The following is a 15,540-nucleotide window of genomic DNA, read 5'->3' on the forward strand; positions in this document are numbered from 1 at the left end:
AGATCATGACCTGAGCAGAAATCAAGAGTCAGAAGCTTAACCGAGCCACCCAGGTGCCCTGGAAAAGGACACTAATGTTTGGCAGAAGACTTTGTTGTAGTACTGTACTTGTTAGAGTTTTTAAATACATTCCTTCAGGAAGGGGATAAAATTTCTGAGGTGGGGAAATAAATGACATTTCTTGCCCAGAATCTAGGATGTTATGAAATATTTACAGGAGGGAATTACACTTAGAGATTCTTTTTCCCCAAATGCTTGTGTGTAGTGTCCCTAACAAAGTGCCATCATGAATTTTTATTTTAATTCCCTTAGCTAGGAGAAGTGACTGTGAATCAAACAGCTGTGACCATTTTATGAAGATTTTGACATTTGATGCCCTTTTCTTATTCAGTCGTGGATACCTAGATTCTATGGAGAAAGGAAAGTATGAAAAAGGAATCACTTTGATGCAGTGAAATTGTAACCAGCTCCTAAATCAGTCAAGGCTGGCCATTCCCTTTCTTTTCTTATCCAAGACCTACTGGCCTGTGGGAAGTCATTAGGATGATTTTGAAGTATCCTTCCTGCACCCTCAAATATAGCCCTGTTGTTGTAAGAGCACAAAGCTGTTCTTTAATAAGCCCAAGAAATAATTTATTATCTGAAGATCACAATAGTCAGGTTGCTGTCTGTTCTCTGCCAGAAGTTCCTGCTTCTGCACCTCAGGAGGCTGCAGAAAATATCCCAGGACCTCATCTCTAAGCAGAATCACATTAGGAATGTAAATCACCCCTGTTTCCCTAACACGTTTTGCTTTCAAGAAAGGAAATTAAAAATTATTTCGCTATCATCTGCATTGATTGTATTGAAGAAAAAAGGGACTTGAGCAAAATTCCTTGTGCAGAGTAATGTTTAAGAGACCTTGTGGAAGAAATGCAGTGAGGGTTGCTCTGATTCTCTGGTCAACCATCAAATTTGCTTTCCAAAGAAACATTAGCAAAGATTATATTTAGAAAAAGCACTAGAATGGGAATCAGGACATGGGGGTTCCAGTCCCTATTATTCTACCACTAGTGGGGTATGTGGCCTTGTGCAAGTCATTGGCTTCTTTTGAGAAATTTATTTAGTAACATTTTTCATTTGCATACATTATATCTAGGGCCCCTTCCAGCATTGTGAATCTCTCTCTTCCTAACCCAAGCAGCCTCCACTAACTATATTTAGAGCAAGAAAAAGATACTCACTTGTTAGTTCTTTTTTTTTAAAAAAAATTAATGTTTATTTTTGAGAGAGAGAGAGCGCGCAGGCTGGGGAGGGACAGAGAGAGAGGGGGACACAGAATCTGAAGCAGGCTGTGTGCTGTCAGCACAGAGCCTGATGCGGGGCTCAGACTCACAAACCGCGATCGTGACCTGAACTGAAACCAAGAGTGGGATGCTTAACCAACTGGGCCACCCAGGTGCCCCCCATTAGTGTCTTTTAAAGTGATCCTTTAGTAAGATTTGGCTGGTAAAGTATGATCGTGTCGAACCTCATAGTTTCATAACAAGCATTAAGACTGTTTGGGGGGAAGGTGGGCAGTTACCAATTATGCTTGGTGATGAGCTTGCCTAAGTTTTAAAATGTTTGTTGCAGGATTGTTTTCCACCCAAATTGTGCTTTTTCAAAATGGTATCTTTCTAGTTCATCAGTTACATGTTCAAGTGCTAGACATAATTGGAAAAGGAGACCGCCACTTTTGAACCCAGAGGATGGACTCTGCTCTGGACATAGAGAGGTGTTGTTGAAATGGTTATAGAAATGTCAACATGCACTTGGAGAAGCAAGACAAACCTACGGTGTCCCAGAACTTCTGATAAACTTTCCTATTGAGCGCCCACTGGTGGCCATATGTGTTCTGTAGCCAGTACGTCAGATTCACAGAGTTAGAACTTTTACGTCCTCAGGGACATCTTCCATTCAGTTGGCAGTAGCTTTCTAAAACGCCATGTTGAAAAGTTTTCAGAAATTCAACTGGAAGATATTGTGATTGATTATCAATATCTGTCAAGGGGCTGGACAGAAGTTTTATCACAAGTGCCATAGATTAGCCTATCTTCAGTTACCAAGTTTCACTTATTATAGATAAATCATCATTCTTTATCATAGATAAAGAAACTGAGGGTTGGGGAAGCTAGGAGACTAGCTGAACATTTAGTTTGAAACCAAGAACAGAACGCAAGCACTCTTCCTTCCCCTCCTCCTTTTGCTGTAATAGAAAATAAGACCACGAAAGTGATGTCCCTTTATAAACAAGCCCCTAAGGATAGTTAAATAATGAACCACACTACTGGCAGTGGTGAGATGAAGGGACTGCAGTTCTGGGTTTCAGATTCCTCCCGAGAACTCCGGTGTCATTATCTAGTGCTCCCAGAGAAAAAGGGTTCCTTCTGAACCACCTTTATCCTAAAGAGTTTTAGCAAGGTGCATGGTTCTGCAATCTTCTTAGGTAAGTAGATAACTCCATTATCTTGGTGTCACAGTGTCTATCCAAAGCCATGTTCTAGAGGAAAACTGATTGTTGCGTAGCCTCAATCCAGACAAGAAAAAGTAGGAAGCATCCAGTATTAGGTAGTATTCAGTGATGACTGGGGACCTGCTTCTCTGGATAGATAGAAACGGTTCTAGGATTCCAAGGATCTGATTCGTGGAATTAAAACATACATTGTTTTGGTTTTTGTTGACAAAAAGAATTTGCTTCTTGGGTAATACAAATGCATATAAATATTTACTGAGCATCTACCATTTCACTATTCTTTTTCTAGGTCCTGGAGATCAAAAAACAAAGATGACATAGTGACATGGTGTTTATCCTTAAGGAGCCCGCAATCTAAGTGGGGGACATATGTAAAGTATTACAGATCGATGTGATACACAGGCAGAAGTCAGAGAATGATCAGACAACTCTGAAGAGTTTGGGACAGCTTTATCAAGTATTTGAACTGAGGGTTTTTTTGTGATTTTTAAAATATTTATTTATTTTTGAGAGAGAGAGGGAGAGAGAGCACGAGTCGGGGAAGGGGCGGAGAGAAAGGGAGAGACAGAATCCGAAGCAGGCTCTAGGCTCTGAGCTGTCAGCACAGAGCCCAACACGGGGCTCGAACCCATGAACTGTGAGATCATGACCTGAGCCCAAGTCGGGCACTTAACCAACTGAGCCACCCAGGCGCCCCTTGAACTGAGTTTTGAAAGATGACTAAAATTCTAATGTTGTGTCAGGTAAAGAAGGGAGGAAACAGCAGGCTCAGAGATCCTCATTCATAACAATTCGTAGCATTTTTGGTGTGATTTAAGTATAGGGGGGCAAAGGGAGGAACTTAGATCCACAGATTTTGAATGCTTGTGCTCCTCAGTTTATGGCGCACTGTAAGACACTGGTCTATGCAAGACCAGTCTGGTTTTCTCCACAGGCACACACTCCATTCTATATTTAGATAGGGACATATCCTTGATGGGAAACGTGGTGTTATTTTGTCACTGCTTGTTTCTCATGAATGATATTGTCCTATAGATGTTATTCCTGCTTAGATACATGGTGAGGGATGGCCGGAGAGGAGACCAGAAGTGTTGGTTGGGACCAGATTATGAAGAAACCTACCCCTTGGGGAAGAAGCATGTTTATTTCTTTTGGAGCAGTGCAGATGGCCACTTGAAGGTTATGTAGCAATGCAGGAAGTGACATCAGAGTGCCAGTCTGTTATAGATACCAGTGTCCAGGGCTGAGGGTGAAGGTGCCAGACTGTGTGGGTTTTGAGTCCCAGTTCTGCCACATGCCTGGCTGTGGGTGAGCTCCTCTATATCTCTGAGCTTCAGCTTTGTCATCTGTAAAACAGGGATAATAATAGTATTGACTTCAGATGATAATTTTGAGTATTAAATGAGTTAATATATGTAAAGTGTCTAGAACAGTGCTGGGAACATAGTAAGCCTTATATGTTAACTTTTGTTATTATTCGCTTGATTGGTTGGGTTTTCAATTCTGACTTTACAGGAAAAGTCCTAATTATATTCTTTTGCTGCTTTTGGCCTAACTGAACATAGATCTTTCACTTAAAGTTGTAGTCTAGTAGAGTTGGGGACAGTGGGAGGTGGGAACCGGTAATGTTACGAGGAATGGAAAAGCTCTGTACTTAGCATTTAGAGACCTACGTTCAAGTTTTTGCCTTGTACATTATTTGCAGTATAAACTTGCATTTGTAACATGAGCCTTCATTTACACATCTAGAAGGAAAATACCTACATCACAGGTATGTTACACAGATTAAATGAAATAGTAAAAATGCTTGGTATACACTGGTCATCTAATAATGTTATTAAATCTGAATTACTCATCGAATATGTGTTATCCATGTACTTTGGGTTAAAACAAATTCCTCTCCCAGGCTCACTCTCTGCACGTGGTTTTCATATTTACTGTGTGGGGAGGCATGTGTAGATGGGCTGGGTTAGCACAGCTCTTGAAGGACTTACTCATCAGACAATCCTGTCTTTTCAGCTGTGGGTTCACAGAGCCATTGCTTTGTTTCTTCTGCTTTTTTTTTTTTTTTTATGAAGCCCAAGTCCTGTTCTCAGAAGGATGTTCTCCTGGCTTCTGTCAGGCAGGTGTAGCTCTTTGGTTGGGTTTCCTGGAGGCACACAAATTACCGGGCTAGTGTTTTATAAAGTTGGAACATAAAGTATAGTATCTTTGAAGCATATTCCTAGTGGGTGTTCCATAAATCCTTTTGAATGTTGTTGTCATGTCCTATTATTAGAGCCGTTGCTGTGACAGTCCTGCCCTCTGCCATGCCGAACGCTCACTTGAAGGGCGGGCGCTGGTTCTTACCTATTTCTGTCACCCCCAGTGCCTAGCGCAGAGCCTGATGAATGGTAGGTGGGTAATGGATGATTGTGACTAGAGGGAGAGCCCACGACTTCAAGGGAGGTAAAGATGCCAGCTGCCCTGCACCATGCAGCTCTCCTTCCTGTTCTTCTCTCTCTCTTTCCAGCGCCTCCTCCCAATAACCAGTGTCATGAGTCACTTACCAGCCTTATTCACCATTTTAGAAGATAATACAGTATTTCTTTCATGCTCTCCCCTTACGAAAATGAAAGGTGACGTGTCTTTATTATAAAGAAATGGCCCCAGCCACTTCTGGAAAAACTCTAGTGGTTAATCAGTTACTTTTAATTTAAATATATATGCTTAATGCTGAATTACATTGTAAAACTCCCAGGCTGATTTATGGTCTCAGTCCGCCTTAATTAACATCGATTCTAGGAGAATAGTAAATGGGAACGGCCTTCACAATTGAGGCTGAACAATGAACTCTCTGGGTGTTGTCCAATTTGTAACATGATTTACATGGAACAAGCCCTTCCTTTCCCAGGGTTATCCCTTTTTCATCTGGTGTGTAGGACGGGTTATATATAATCCATAGATAGGAGCATTTGCTGTCAAATACTTTTGCTGATTTAGAGCCGGGCCACAAAATGGTCACTATTAATAAAGAAGGAGAAAAAACCCTAATCTGAGGCTTTGCAGGGATTCCAGGTTCTTGCTATGTGTCATCGCTTGTCCAGTCTGTGGCATTTTTACGAAGTGGCCATAATGTAAGTCAGATTAAATGCACAGGATATATACATTTAATCAACAGCCATTGGAGTCTATGGTGCTGGAAGAGTTATAAGAGCCCTGTGAATGCAAATTTATTGCAAAAGAATTCAAGGGGTGGGGGAATGAACGTCTGCTGAATGGTACTACCTGACACGGGACACCAAAAAACTTTCCAGAGTGAGTGATTTAAGTGTAAGGTTTGGCTTGTAAAGCTGCCAGCTGCTTGGTTTCAAAACTTGAAACATTTCCAAAACATTGGATGAGGCACTTTATATGTGCACTAGAGTAAATAGTCTGGTTTTACTGCCAATTTAAATGTGCTCAGTTTACAGTAATGAGCTTGTATAGGCATTACCTTGTTTATAGAAAGTGGAACAGGAAGAAATGAACATTAACCATTACCAGTAGCAATTCCCATTGCCTTCTACCACAACACTGATGGCAAGTATAGTTTCTTCCGATTTGGGAATATGTCACAACTGACATTGGTGTGTACTTGCCTTTAATGCCATGTTGCTTCAACAGAGTAACAAATGCTGTAATTCAATGTGACTCTGATAAGGCGGCTCAGACCAGTTGGCTGTTTCTTACTCTTTTCTTAAAACAGATGTCAAGAGCATTCTCGGATATGGGGATCATGGGGCAGTGGGGTAGGTAGGATTGATGGTATATAGTTGAGTTTGTTTTAGCCAGGTCTGTTCTCTACAAGTGAGTCAGTCATTGGAATGATTTATTTTCTCTTTAAAGAATTATTTGGTGGTTGACGTGCTACATGGAAGCAGTGGCCTTTGTCTTTTGGGATGTCTGGCGCAAGTACCCCTTTAGCCCTCTTGTACTCTTGGGATCATATACTGGAGACAGACAGGTATATTTAACCTGAAAGACGTAATTTGCTCATCCTGGAAAAGAAAGAAAATCCGGAAATCTAAGGAGACACTAGCAGGCACTAAGCACCTACTTAGTACAAACTTTTGAGGAAGATAAGGGAAGGGAAGATGGGATGGGAGGGTGTTAACAGGAAGAGTCCATGGAAACCTGCATCTTAAGAGACTCATCCTCTTGAGTTCAGCTGTGTTTAGACTAGACTTTTTATAACAAAATTGTCCTTACTGATTGCCTGGGACTCCTTGTCTTTATCTCTGCAATCGTTTGCTTGGCTTTTGAGAACCTTTTGGCCCAAGTACACATACTTAGGATTCCGGATTATGCTACCCAAGAATACCACGATTCCCCTACAGTGTAATCCCTTCTCCACTCCGTGGGCTACTAGCGAAATTCAGGTATTGACCAAAACCACGAACACAAGACGTGTCTGCAAATAGCAGGATTGTGATGACACAAGTCCATGGCTGGGTCTCAAATTGTTCTCCGCCACGGGCTCTGTATGTGTTCTGGCTGGTCTTGCTTTAATGCTTTTTTCTAACTGTATTTTCATGTGAAAAAAGGAAAGAAATCTAGTTATCCAGTCTTGAACAGTTCAAAATATTGAACACCTGAATGTTCATAGGAGATGAGTTCCAGCTCTTTCTATTTTCCCTATCTCAACGTTTTCTTTTCCCACTACCCCCACTTCTCTTCATCATGGTTCCCTTTTCGATTCATTGTTTCTCAGTGGGAAATCTGTAAGGCTTATTTTTCTCAGACTCTTCAATTCTAACAACTACATTTTAAAAAAATGTTTGTTTTCTAACACTACTTTTTTCAGTATTTATTTTCCATATCTTTTCAAAGTTTCTTCTTCCTGTATCCTCTGCCATATTTTTCACTCCTTTTAGGCACAGCTCTCTCTAAATGTATCAATTCACAACATTGGAAAGAATCTTTTCTCATGTCTCCCTTCTTTCTGTGAGTGTGACCGGCTTTCTGACCTATGTCCTCTCTGGATTTTCGTGGTTTGGAGGACCTGCGTGCTGGAAGGCACCCTCCTTACTCTGAAGCCAGTGCCGCGGTAGAGGCTGGGGCTAGGTTTCCAGGGCGCTCAACCCCTGGAGCTGCTTCTAGGGTCTGGGGACTCCTGGAGGGAAGGAGAGCAGCTAAACTTGGATTTCTTCCTTCTCTGTCACACTTCCTAAACCAGTGTATCAGATAATCTTCAGAGAGGAGCTGAAGTCGAGGAGGAGGGGTAGATCGGGCCAGCTGAATCATCTTATTAGGGATAGAATTTCTTTCCTTTACCTTATCCTTTCCCTACTCTGGGTCATACTCCCTCATTATTTCTTGTTTTCCTGAAGTGTTCTTCTAACATGTCAGCCCACACCGCTATCTCCCTTCTCTGAGGTACACTCCTGCAGTGGTTATCTCTACCATTCATCTTGGCACTAAATCATAGAATGTCTTACATTATTTAACTTTCCTGAAAGTAATCTTGTCTCTGAAACATAATTATAAGTTCCAGGACAGCAGAGAGCAGAGTACATGTCTTCTGTGGGTTTTCAGTAGAATCTAAAACAACTCGGTGTTTAGAGTAGGCCTTTTGTTTTTTTTGTTTTTTTGTTTTTCTGTTTTTTTTTTTGTTTTGTTTTTTTTTTTTTAGATTTTATTTTTAAGCAATCTCCATACCCAGTGTGGGGCTTGAACCCACAACCCTGAGATCAAGAATCACATGTTTCACCAACTGAGCCAGTGAGGTGCCCTTAAAATAGGCTTTCAATGAACATTTGGCAGTTTTTTTCCTGCAAAATCAAATTTCTGCTCAGCTCTTCCTTTTTCTGTTAGTTCCACCTTTTTTGTTTTGTTTTGTTTTGTTTTGTTTTGTTTTCTATCGAATCTTTTTCTACAGGAGAGGATTGGGAGAGAGTTTTGCGGGTCCCTCAATTTTGTGAAGAGGTTACATTGCAACTAAGAGCCATAACTCTTCTTGAGACTCTTTCTTAGAGTATAATTTTTAAAGTCACATAATTTAACGGGTTAATAGTTGCTGCCAAAAGTTGCTGCCCAGGATTTCCACTTCTGGCTGTAAGGTAAGCAATATACTGTAAAGGACCCTTCTGTCGCAGTACAACCAGATCTTGCATGAACTAATGTGTGTGTATAAATATATGCGTTTAAATTTCATTTCCCAATGATTTATTGATAGTATATTGATCTCGTACCCTGGGACTTTGCTAAATTATACTTTCAGCGTTCTTTTGTAGATTTCTTAGGAATTTCCAGACAGGCAATCATGTCTGAAGAAAAAAAGACAATATCACTTTATTTTCAACCTTTTTGCCTTTCATTTTTTCTGCTTTATTATACGGTGTGGCATGAAATATTATTACAATATGTAATTGAAACAGCTATCCATGCATACATTAATTTTAATATATTGATTAATTGAAAGAACAGTGATATTAAAATGAGTTGGGAACGGAAGGAAAATGCAAAAGCTGGGTTTTCTATAAAAGCAAATGCTGCTGTTAGTTCTAAGACTAGTAAAGTAAGCCTCCATCAAACAGCAGCAGAATACACATTCTTCTCAAGTTCATATGGAGCATTCACTAAGATAGACCACATTCTAGACCATAAAACACACTTCAACAAATTTAAAAGAGTAGAAATCATATAAAAATACTCCCAGACCACAATAGAGGAAAACTATAAATTAATAGCAGAAAACTGGAAAATCCCAAAATATTTGGAGATTAAAGAACATATTTCTAAATAACACATGAATCAAAGCATAAGTCTCAAGAGAAATTTAAAATGTTTTAAACTAAATGAAAATACAACTTACCAAAATTTGTGGGATGCAGTGAAAATGGTAGAGGAAAATTTACAGCATTGAGTTGCATATTTTAGAAAATAAGAAATAATCCAAGTTTCTACCTTAGAAAACTAGAAGAAGAAGAGCTATATAAATCTAAAGCAAGCAGAAGAAAAATAATAAAAAATTATAGCAGAAATCAGTGAAATTGAAAACAGAAAACAATAGAGAATATCACTAAAACCATGGACTGGTTCTTTGAAAAGGTCAATAAAATTGATAAATATCTAGCTTGTCTAACAAAGAGAAAAAGCGAGAAGACATAAATTTTGAATACCAGAAATGAAAGAGGGACCATCAATGGACATTATAAGGATGATAAAGGAATTTTGTGAGCAAATCTGTGCCCACAAATTTGATAACTAATGGGCAAATTATCTATCTATCTGTCTGTCTTTTTTTTTATTTTAAAAAGAGAGCATAGGGGAGAGGGAGAGGGAGAGAATCTTAAGCAGGCTCCATGCTCAGCATGGAGCCCAGTGCTGGGCTGGATCTCATGACCAGGAGATTATGACCTGAGCCAAAATCAAGAGTCAAACCCTTAACCAACTGAGCCACCCAGATGCTCCAATGGGTCAATTTCTTGAAAGACAGATTTTACCAAAAGTCACACAAGGAGAAATAGATAAATAGCCCTGTATTTATTGAAGAAATTGAACACATAGCTAAAAAACCTTTTTGACAGAGAAAACTCCAAGCCCAGATACTTTTACCGGCAAATTCTATCAAATATTTAAGGACAAAATAATGCCACTTCTACGAAAACTCTTCCAGAAAATTGAAGAGAGGAGAAGAATACTTTCCATCTTACTCTTTGAGACCAGAATTACCCAGATACCAATACCAAAGACATTTTAAAAATACAGAAATTCTTAAAATCTTAACACCTACCAACTTGGCACCCCCTCCTGAGATATTCATCACTTGTTGCCCGCCTCTCCATGGTTCTTTTGAAAAGAAATGATCTTGACCCAAACTTGGCCCTTTAATGGCTTCAAACATACGTGGCTTTCTTCTTCATGGTTACATATATTTGGACCCAAGGGTAGTTATTTCATTTACATCTGGAGGTGCTTCAAAAAATGTCCTGAAACCAACCAAGTGCTCAGGAGGTTGACCTAAGAGATGCACAAAAAAGGAATAGTTGGTGGTGGGAACCAAGGATGGAAACTCATATTGGCTAACCCTAAATGGGCCCATATAAATTTAAGAAGTCGAATTAGTAATTAGTAACCTTCCAAAAATAAAAGAGGACTGGTCCAGATTTTTTTAAATGTTTATTATTGAGAGAGAGAGCAAGCAGGGGAGGGGCAAGTAGAGAGGGGGACAGAGGATCTGAAGTGGACTCTGCACTGACAGCAGCGAGCCCAGTGTGGGGCTTGAACTCATGAACCTTCAGATCATGACCTGAGTTGAAGTTGGATGTTCACCCAACTGAGCCACCCAGATGCCCCTGGTCCAGATGGTTTTAGTGGTGATTTCTAGCAAACATACCAATTCTGTGTAGTATTTTCCAGAAAATAGAAGCAAAAGGATCACTCCCTAACTCATCTAATATGGCCAGCATTACTGTAATACTAAAACCAGATAAAGACATACAGGAAAGGAAAACTACAGACCAATACCTCTTATTAACATAAATGCAAATACTGTAAAAAATGTTGACACATAAAATCCAACAGTATATTATACACCACAACAAAGTGGGATTTATTCCAGGTATACAAGACTGGTTCAGAATTCAAAAATCATTTATTATGATCTGTTACATCAACAGGCTAATGAAAAAAAACTCATACGATAGCATCTGTACATTTAGAATTAGCATTTGACAAAATCCAACACCCATTAATGGTAAAAAAAAAAAACAAAAAAAAAAACTCTCCACAAACTAAAAATAAAGGAATTTCCTCAACTGGATGATAAATACCTACATAAAACCTCTTGATGACATCATGCTTAATGACAAGAAATTATATAGATGCTTTCTATGAATAGGAACAAGAAACCCCTTTTTGCCACTCCTGTTGAACATTGTGCTGAAAGTCCTACCTAATATAGTAAAACCAGAAAAGGAAATAACATGTATATAGACTGGGAAGGAAGAAATAAAACTGTCTCTGTTCATAAATAACATGATTGTCTAGGTAGAAAATCCCTAAGAATTCAAACACACAAAAAAGAGAAAAAAACCCTTCTGGAACTAATAAACAATTATAGGATATAAGGATAATGTACAAAAATCATTTTATATTCACTAATAAAATAACCTAAAATTTATAAAGATATAAATGAAGACTGTAAGAGATATACTGACAAATCCACAACCAAAGCAAGAGATTTCAACACAGCTTTTTAATTATTGGTAGGACATGCAGATAAAATGTTAATAACAATTCATTTGTTGCATTACTGGTGATGTTAACCTTGATTGCTTGATTAAGGTGCTGTCAAGTTTCTCTAATAAAGTTTCTGTTTTTCCCTTTGTAATTAGGAAGTATCTTGTGGGATTATACTTTGAGACTACATTAACATCCAATTTTTCATTATACTTTTACCCACCAATTTTATCATCCACTGATGATTTTGCCTCCAGCAATTACTACTATGATGTTTGACAAATGGTGATTATCTAATTCCACCATTCCTTCACAACTGTTAGTTGGAATTCTCCTATGAAGCAGAACTTCATCTTATCCCCCCATTTATATATTCATTAAAATAATTTGTATCATTATGGGCTCCTGGGTGCCTTTTTCATTCTGTGAGTAATCATTGCTATCATTATTTATTTTGTTGCTTAAATTATGTCAGTATTGGCCATTGGGAGCCTGGTTAGGGAAGAACTATTGATATAGTATTCAAAATTTTTGAAATAGTCTAGAGAAGCTGAAAATCTTCAAGTATTAGAGGTATTTGCTAGTCGGTGTACCAACAAAGTTATCAGTACAAGTTTTTTAAGTGTCATAAGGCTAGGTCTACAAAAAGAATAACCTAGTAAAAATCAAATATTTTAACCTTCAGCATACCAGGAAAAATAGTCATCACATTTACCATCTGGGTCTGTTGGATCCTTTGTATGCTTAAAATTTTAAGTTATTTTATGAAAAATGTACAGCAGTAGTAATAGTGAAACCCACAAAATTAGAACTTAAACATAGCAAACCAAATTATTCTTCCATATTTTCCTGGATATTTAGAGGTATTGGCCAGGAATGGGTAAAGGGCCTTTGAATCTAACTATCTGCTTATCAGCCATCATGTATGAAACAGGAAATATTCATGTCATAAATACTGATTCCAGATTTTAAACATATCTCTAATAGGTTACAGCTTATTGTTACTTCTGGTTCTTGTATGTGCATTTTCACAATGTAATGCTACTGAAAAGTTTGAGTGCTTATAATTTTGTATTAAAGAGGATGGCTATCTTTGTGTTCCATAATTACAGGATGTTTCCATTTTTAGGTTTTTTTTTAAAGTTTGTTTATTTTGAGAGAGAGTACATGGGGTAGGGGCAGAGAGAGAGGGGGAGAGAATCTGAAGCATGCTCTGTGTTGAATGTACAGAGCCCAACACAGGTCTCAATCCCATGAACCCGTGAGTTCATGACCTGAGCCAAAATCGAGAGTCAGATGCTCAATCGACGCCCCTGTTTTTAATATCTAATTTAAATTTCTAATTTAAACGTAGATTAGATTGATCAATGAAAAATTTTATTTCTACATAATATGTGTCCTCTAGTCACCTTTGTGTATACACCTACCTTCAGTATTTGTCCACTTATGAATCATATCAAGTAAATTTTTACACACAGATACCATAAAAGATAAAAGAATTATCACATATCCTTTTAGCAAAACAAGGTGGTCCAGGTTCTTGTTGCAAAATACTAAATAATTAGCTCTGTCCTATTAAATGACTGAGTTAGAATATCATGTTTTCTTGGTGTATTCATAAATATCTTGTTTGCTCTTTAATTCCTGAGTTTGAGAAAATAGCCCAAACTTTTGCTTCGTCAACTTCACCCTCATCAGTAGAGTCTCCAGTGTTTCTCTCTCTTTGCCTTCATCTTCTGACTCATTTACGGTTGTGAAATATCTTTCTCTGTAATCTCTTACTCATGATGGACTGAAATGAAAAATTCTGAGTTCCTAAATGCATTCAATGAAATCTAAAAAGAATATGACAAAGATGGTGTCTCCAGACTTCTTATGTGCTTTCAAAAGATGATGCATTAGTTTGGACAACACAATATGAAAACTGAAGGATGATGAAATAGTTGTAATTATTTCTTCATTCTATGGCAGTTCCACAATTTTTTGTTTTGTTCTTTTTTTGCATGGTTGGAAATAATTGAGTGATGATGAAGTAATTCCTAGGATGACAAAATAGCAAAAGATCACTAAGGTCCTGTAGTGTATCTTAAATTTATAAGATGATCCATGCACCTAAATGAAAACAGTAAGAGAATGAATGAGTTTTATCCTGTTAAAAAATAAGTAATTTTTCTCTTTGATCTTTGGAAGACCTCTAAGAATCAATAAAGGTCATGAAATCTCAATTCTTACAGATAGTTAGAACTGCTCAGTAAAGAAACTTAAAAACTAAAATTGGATTAAAAAGGTTAAGAAGTCTCTGTCAAATTGTGAATAAAGAGAATAAGGCATATTGGCAAGAACCCTCTTCCTTAAACCTGATAATGCTTTAGAAGTGAAACTAACCTCTCAATTTTTGTCCTTTGTTACCTTGGAGGTCATACTGTGTTTCAAAGGAGTGTGCAGATATGATCAACTGTGAACTGTTAGGAAGTTTGTTACATGGAGTGGGAAGAGAACTAGACCAGGAGTCCAAGAACTATAGATCTAATTTAGGCTTGGACACGAACTCATTTCTTTGGACTGAGCAATCCCGCAGACTCTGATAACACTGGAAGGAGCAGTAGACTAGTCAGAGCCACAACGAGAACCTGCTTCATCAGACTCTTAACCTCCCATCCTCACAACTTTCTCATCTTTGGTAGTGGTAATAAAATTCTGCCATTAAGGTTGTGAATATTTAGTGAGTTACTAGAGACTGTAAGACCCTGGAGGGCTGGGACTGCTAGTCCTCTTTGCCTGTCCTAGGTCTAGGAGTATCTAAGTACTTATTGAATAAATGAATACATTACATTTAGAAATTGTTTATAAATTGTTGTAAATTATAAAGCATGTTTATAAATCGTACACTTAAAATTTCTACAATTACAAGGCCATTGTGTTTATGCTTGTTACTTTGGAATTAAGTGCTTATGCAGATTTAAGGTCTTTTTTCTCTTTTGTCTTAAAAAGGGGAAACATAGGCTTCATTGTTTTATCAAATCAAGGCAAAATAAAGCTTTGGAATAATCTAGAACTTAGTATTTAAAATTGTAGATCTGTCTTCATTTAGCCTCATCTGTGATTTACTAAAATGGCAGACAATAACAAATCAATTTATCCTTGTGTTTGTTCTAAATTGACTGATGGCTTCTGACTTCAGAAATTTTCATGGTAATGCTATAAATTTTATAGAGTAAAATATCTTTGTGTATTCTTTGAGCTGTCATAGTCCAAACGTTTTGTTTGGGTTTCTCTCTTTAATATCAATAAAAATTTTTACATTTCTTTGCCTATATTTTCTCCTTTTCTTCAACTCAGTCCTTACAAATCTTCTGAGATACTAACTTGAATATTTTTTTTAACTATAAGTCTCTTTGCCATTTTAATATAATCTCCATTTCCTTTATAAGGAAACCAAGACTCTTAAGAAATTCTTGAGAGACCAGTTTGAAAGACAGGCCTTTTCCCTTTGCTGAGTCGTGTAGCCTACCCAGCAAAGGGGAAGAAATCTAACTTGGATTTACACACGTAACTTGTTTAACTCACCAGTTAGAGTCATTGCACAGTTCAGGATCTGACTATAAATTAAGTGAATGCTTACTTATTTCAGCACCCTTCAAGTTCCCTGTGAAGTTACTTATGCCTCTGAGAGAGAAACTAGGATCTAAAGCGTGGTGACTCTCAGTTTGTTCCATGGTATTTACTCCTTTTGGATATTGGCCAGAGTTCGGACAGTCAGTAAATATTTTCTCAGCTTTGTGTATTGTTTGTATGTATGTGAGACTCTGTGCTTCCATCTTTGTTTGACTCCCTCACTGGTT

General features: G+C 37.9%; 1 protein-coding gene across 1 annotated transcript in view; it reads left to right on the forward strand.

Annotated features, from left to right (window-relative positions):
- The window catches only part of ALDH1A2 (aldehyde dehydrogenase 1 family member A2), a 98,613-nt gene that overhangs the window by 20,483 nt on the left and 62,590 nt on the right, over positions 1–15,540 (forward strand). The gene's annotated exons all lie outside the window — the stretch shown is intronic.

The sequence above is a fragment of the Lynx rufus genome, unplaced genomic scaffold (assembly GCF_022079265.1).
Source record: "Lynx rufus isolate CCGP_SWC_20201006 ecotype Redwood Valley unplaced genomic scaffold, mLynRuf1.p SCAF_13, whole genome shotgun sequence".
Taxonomy (NCBI): domain Eukaryota; kingdom Metazoa; phylum Chordata; class Mammalia; order Carnivora; family Felidae; genus Lynx; species Lynx rufus.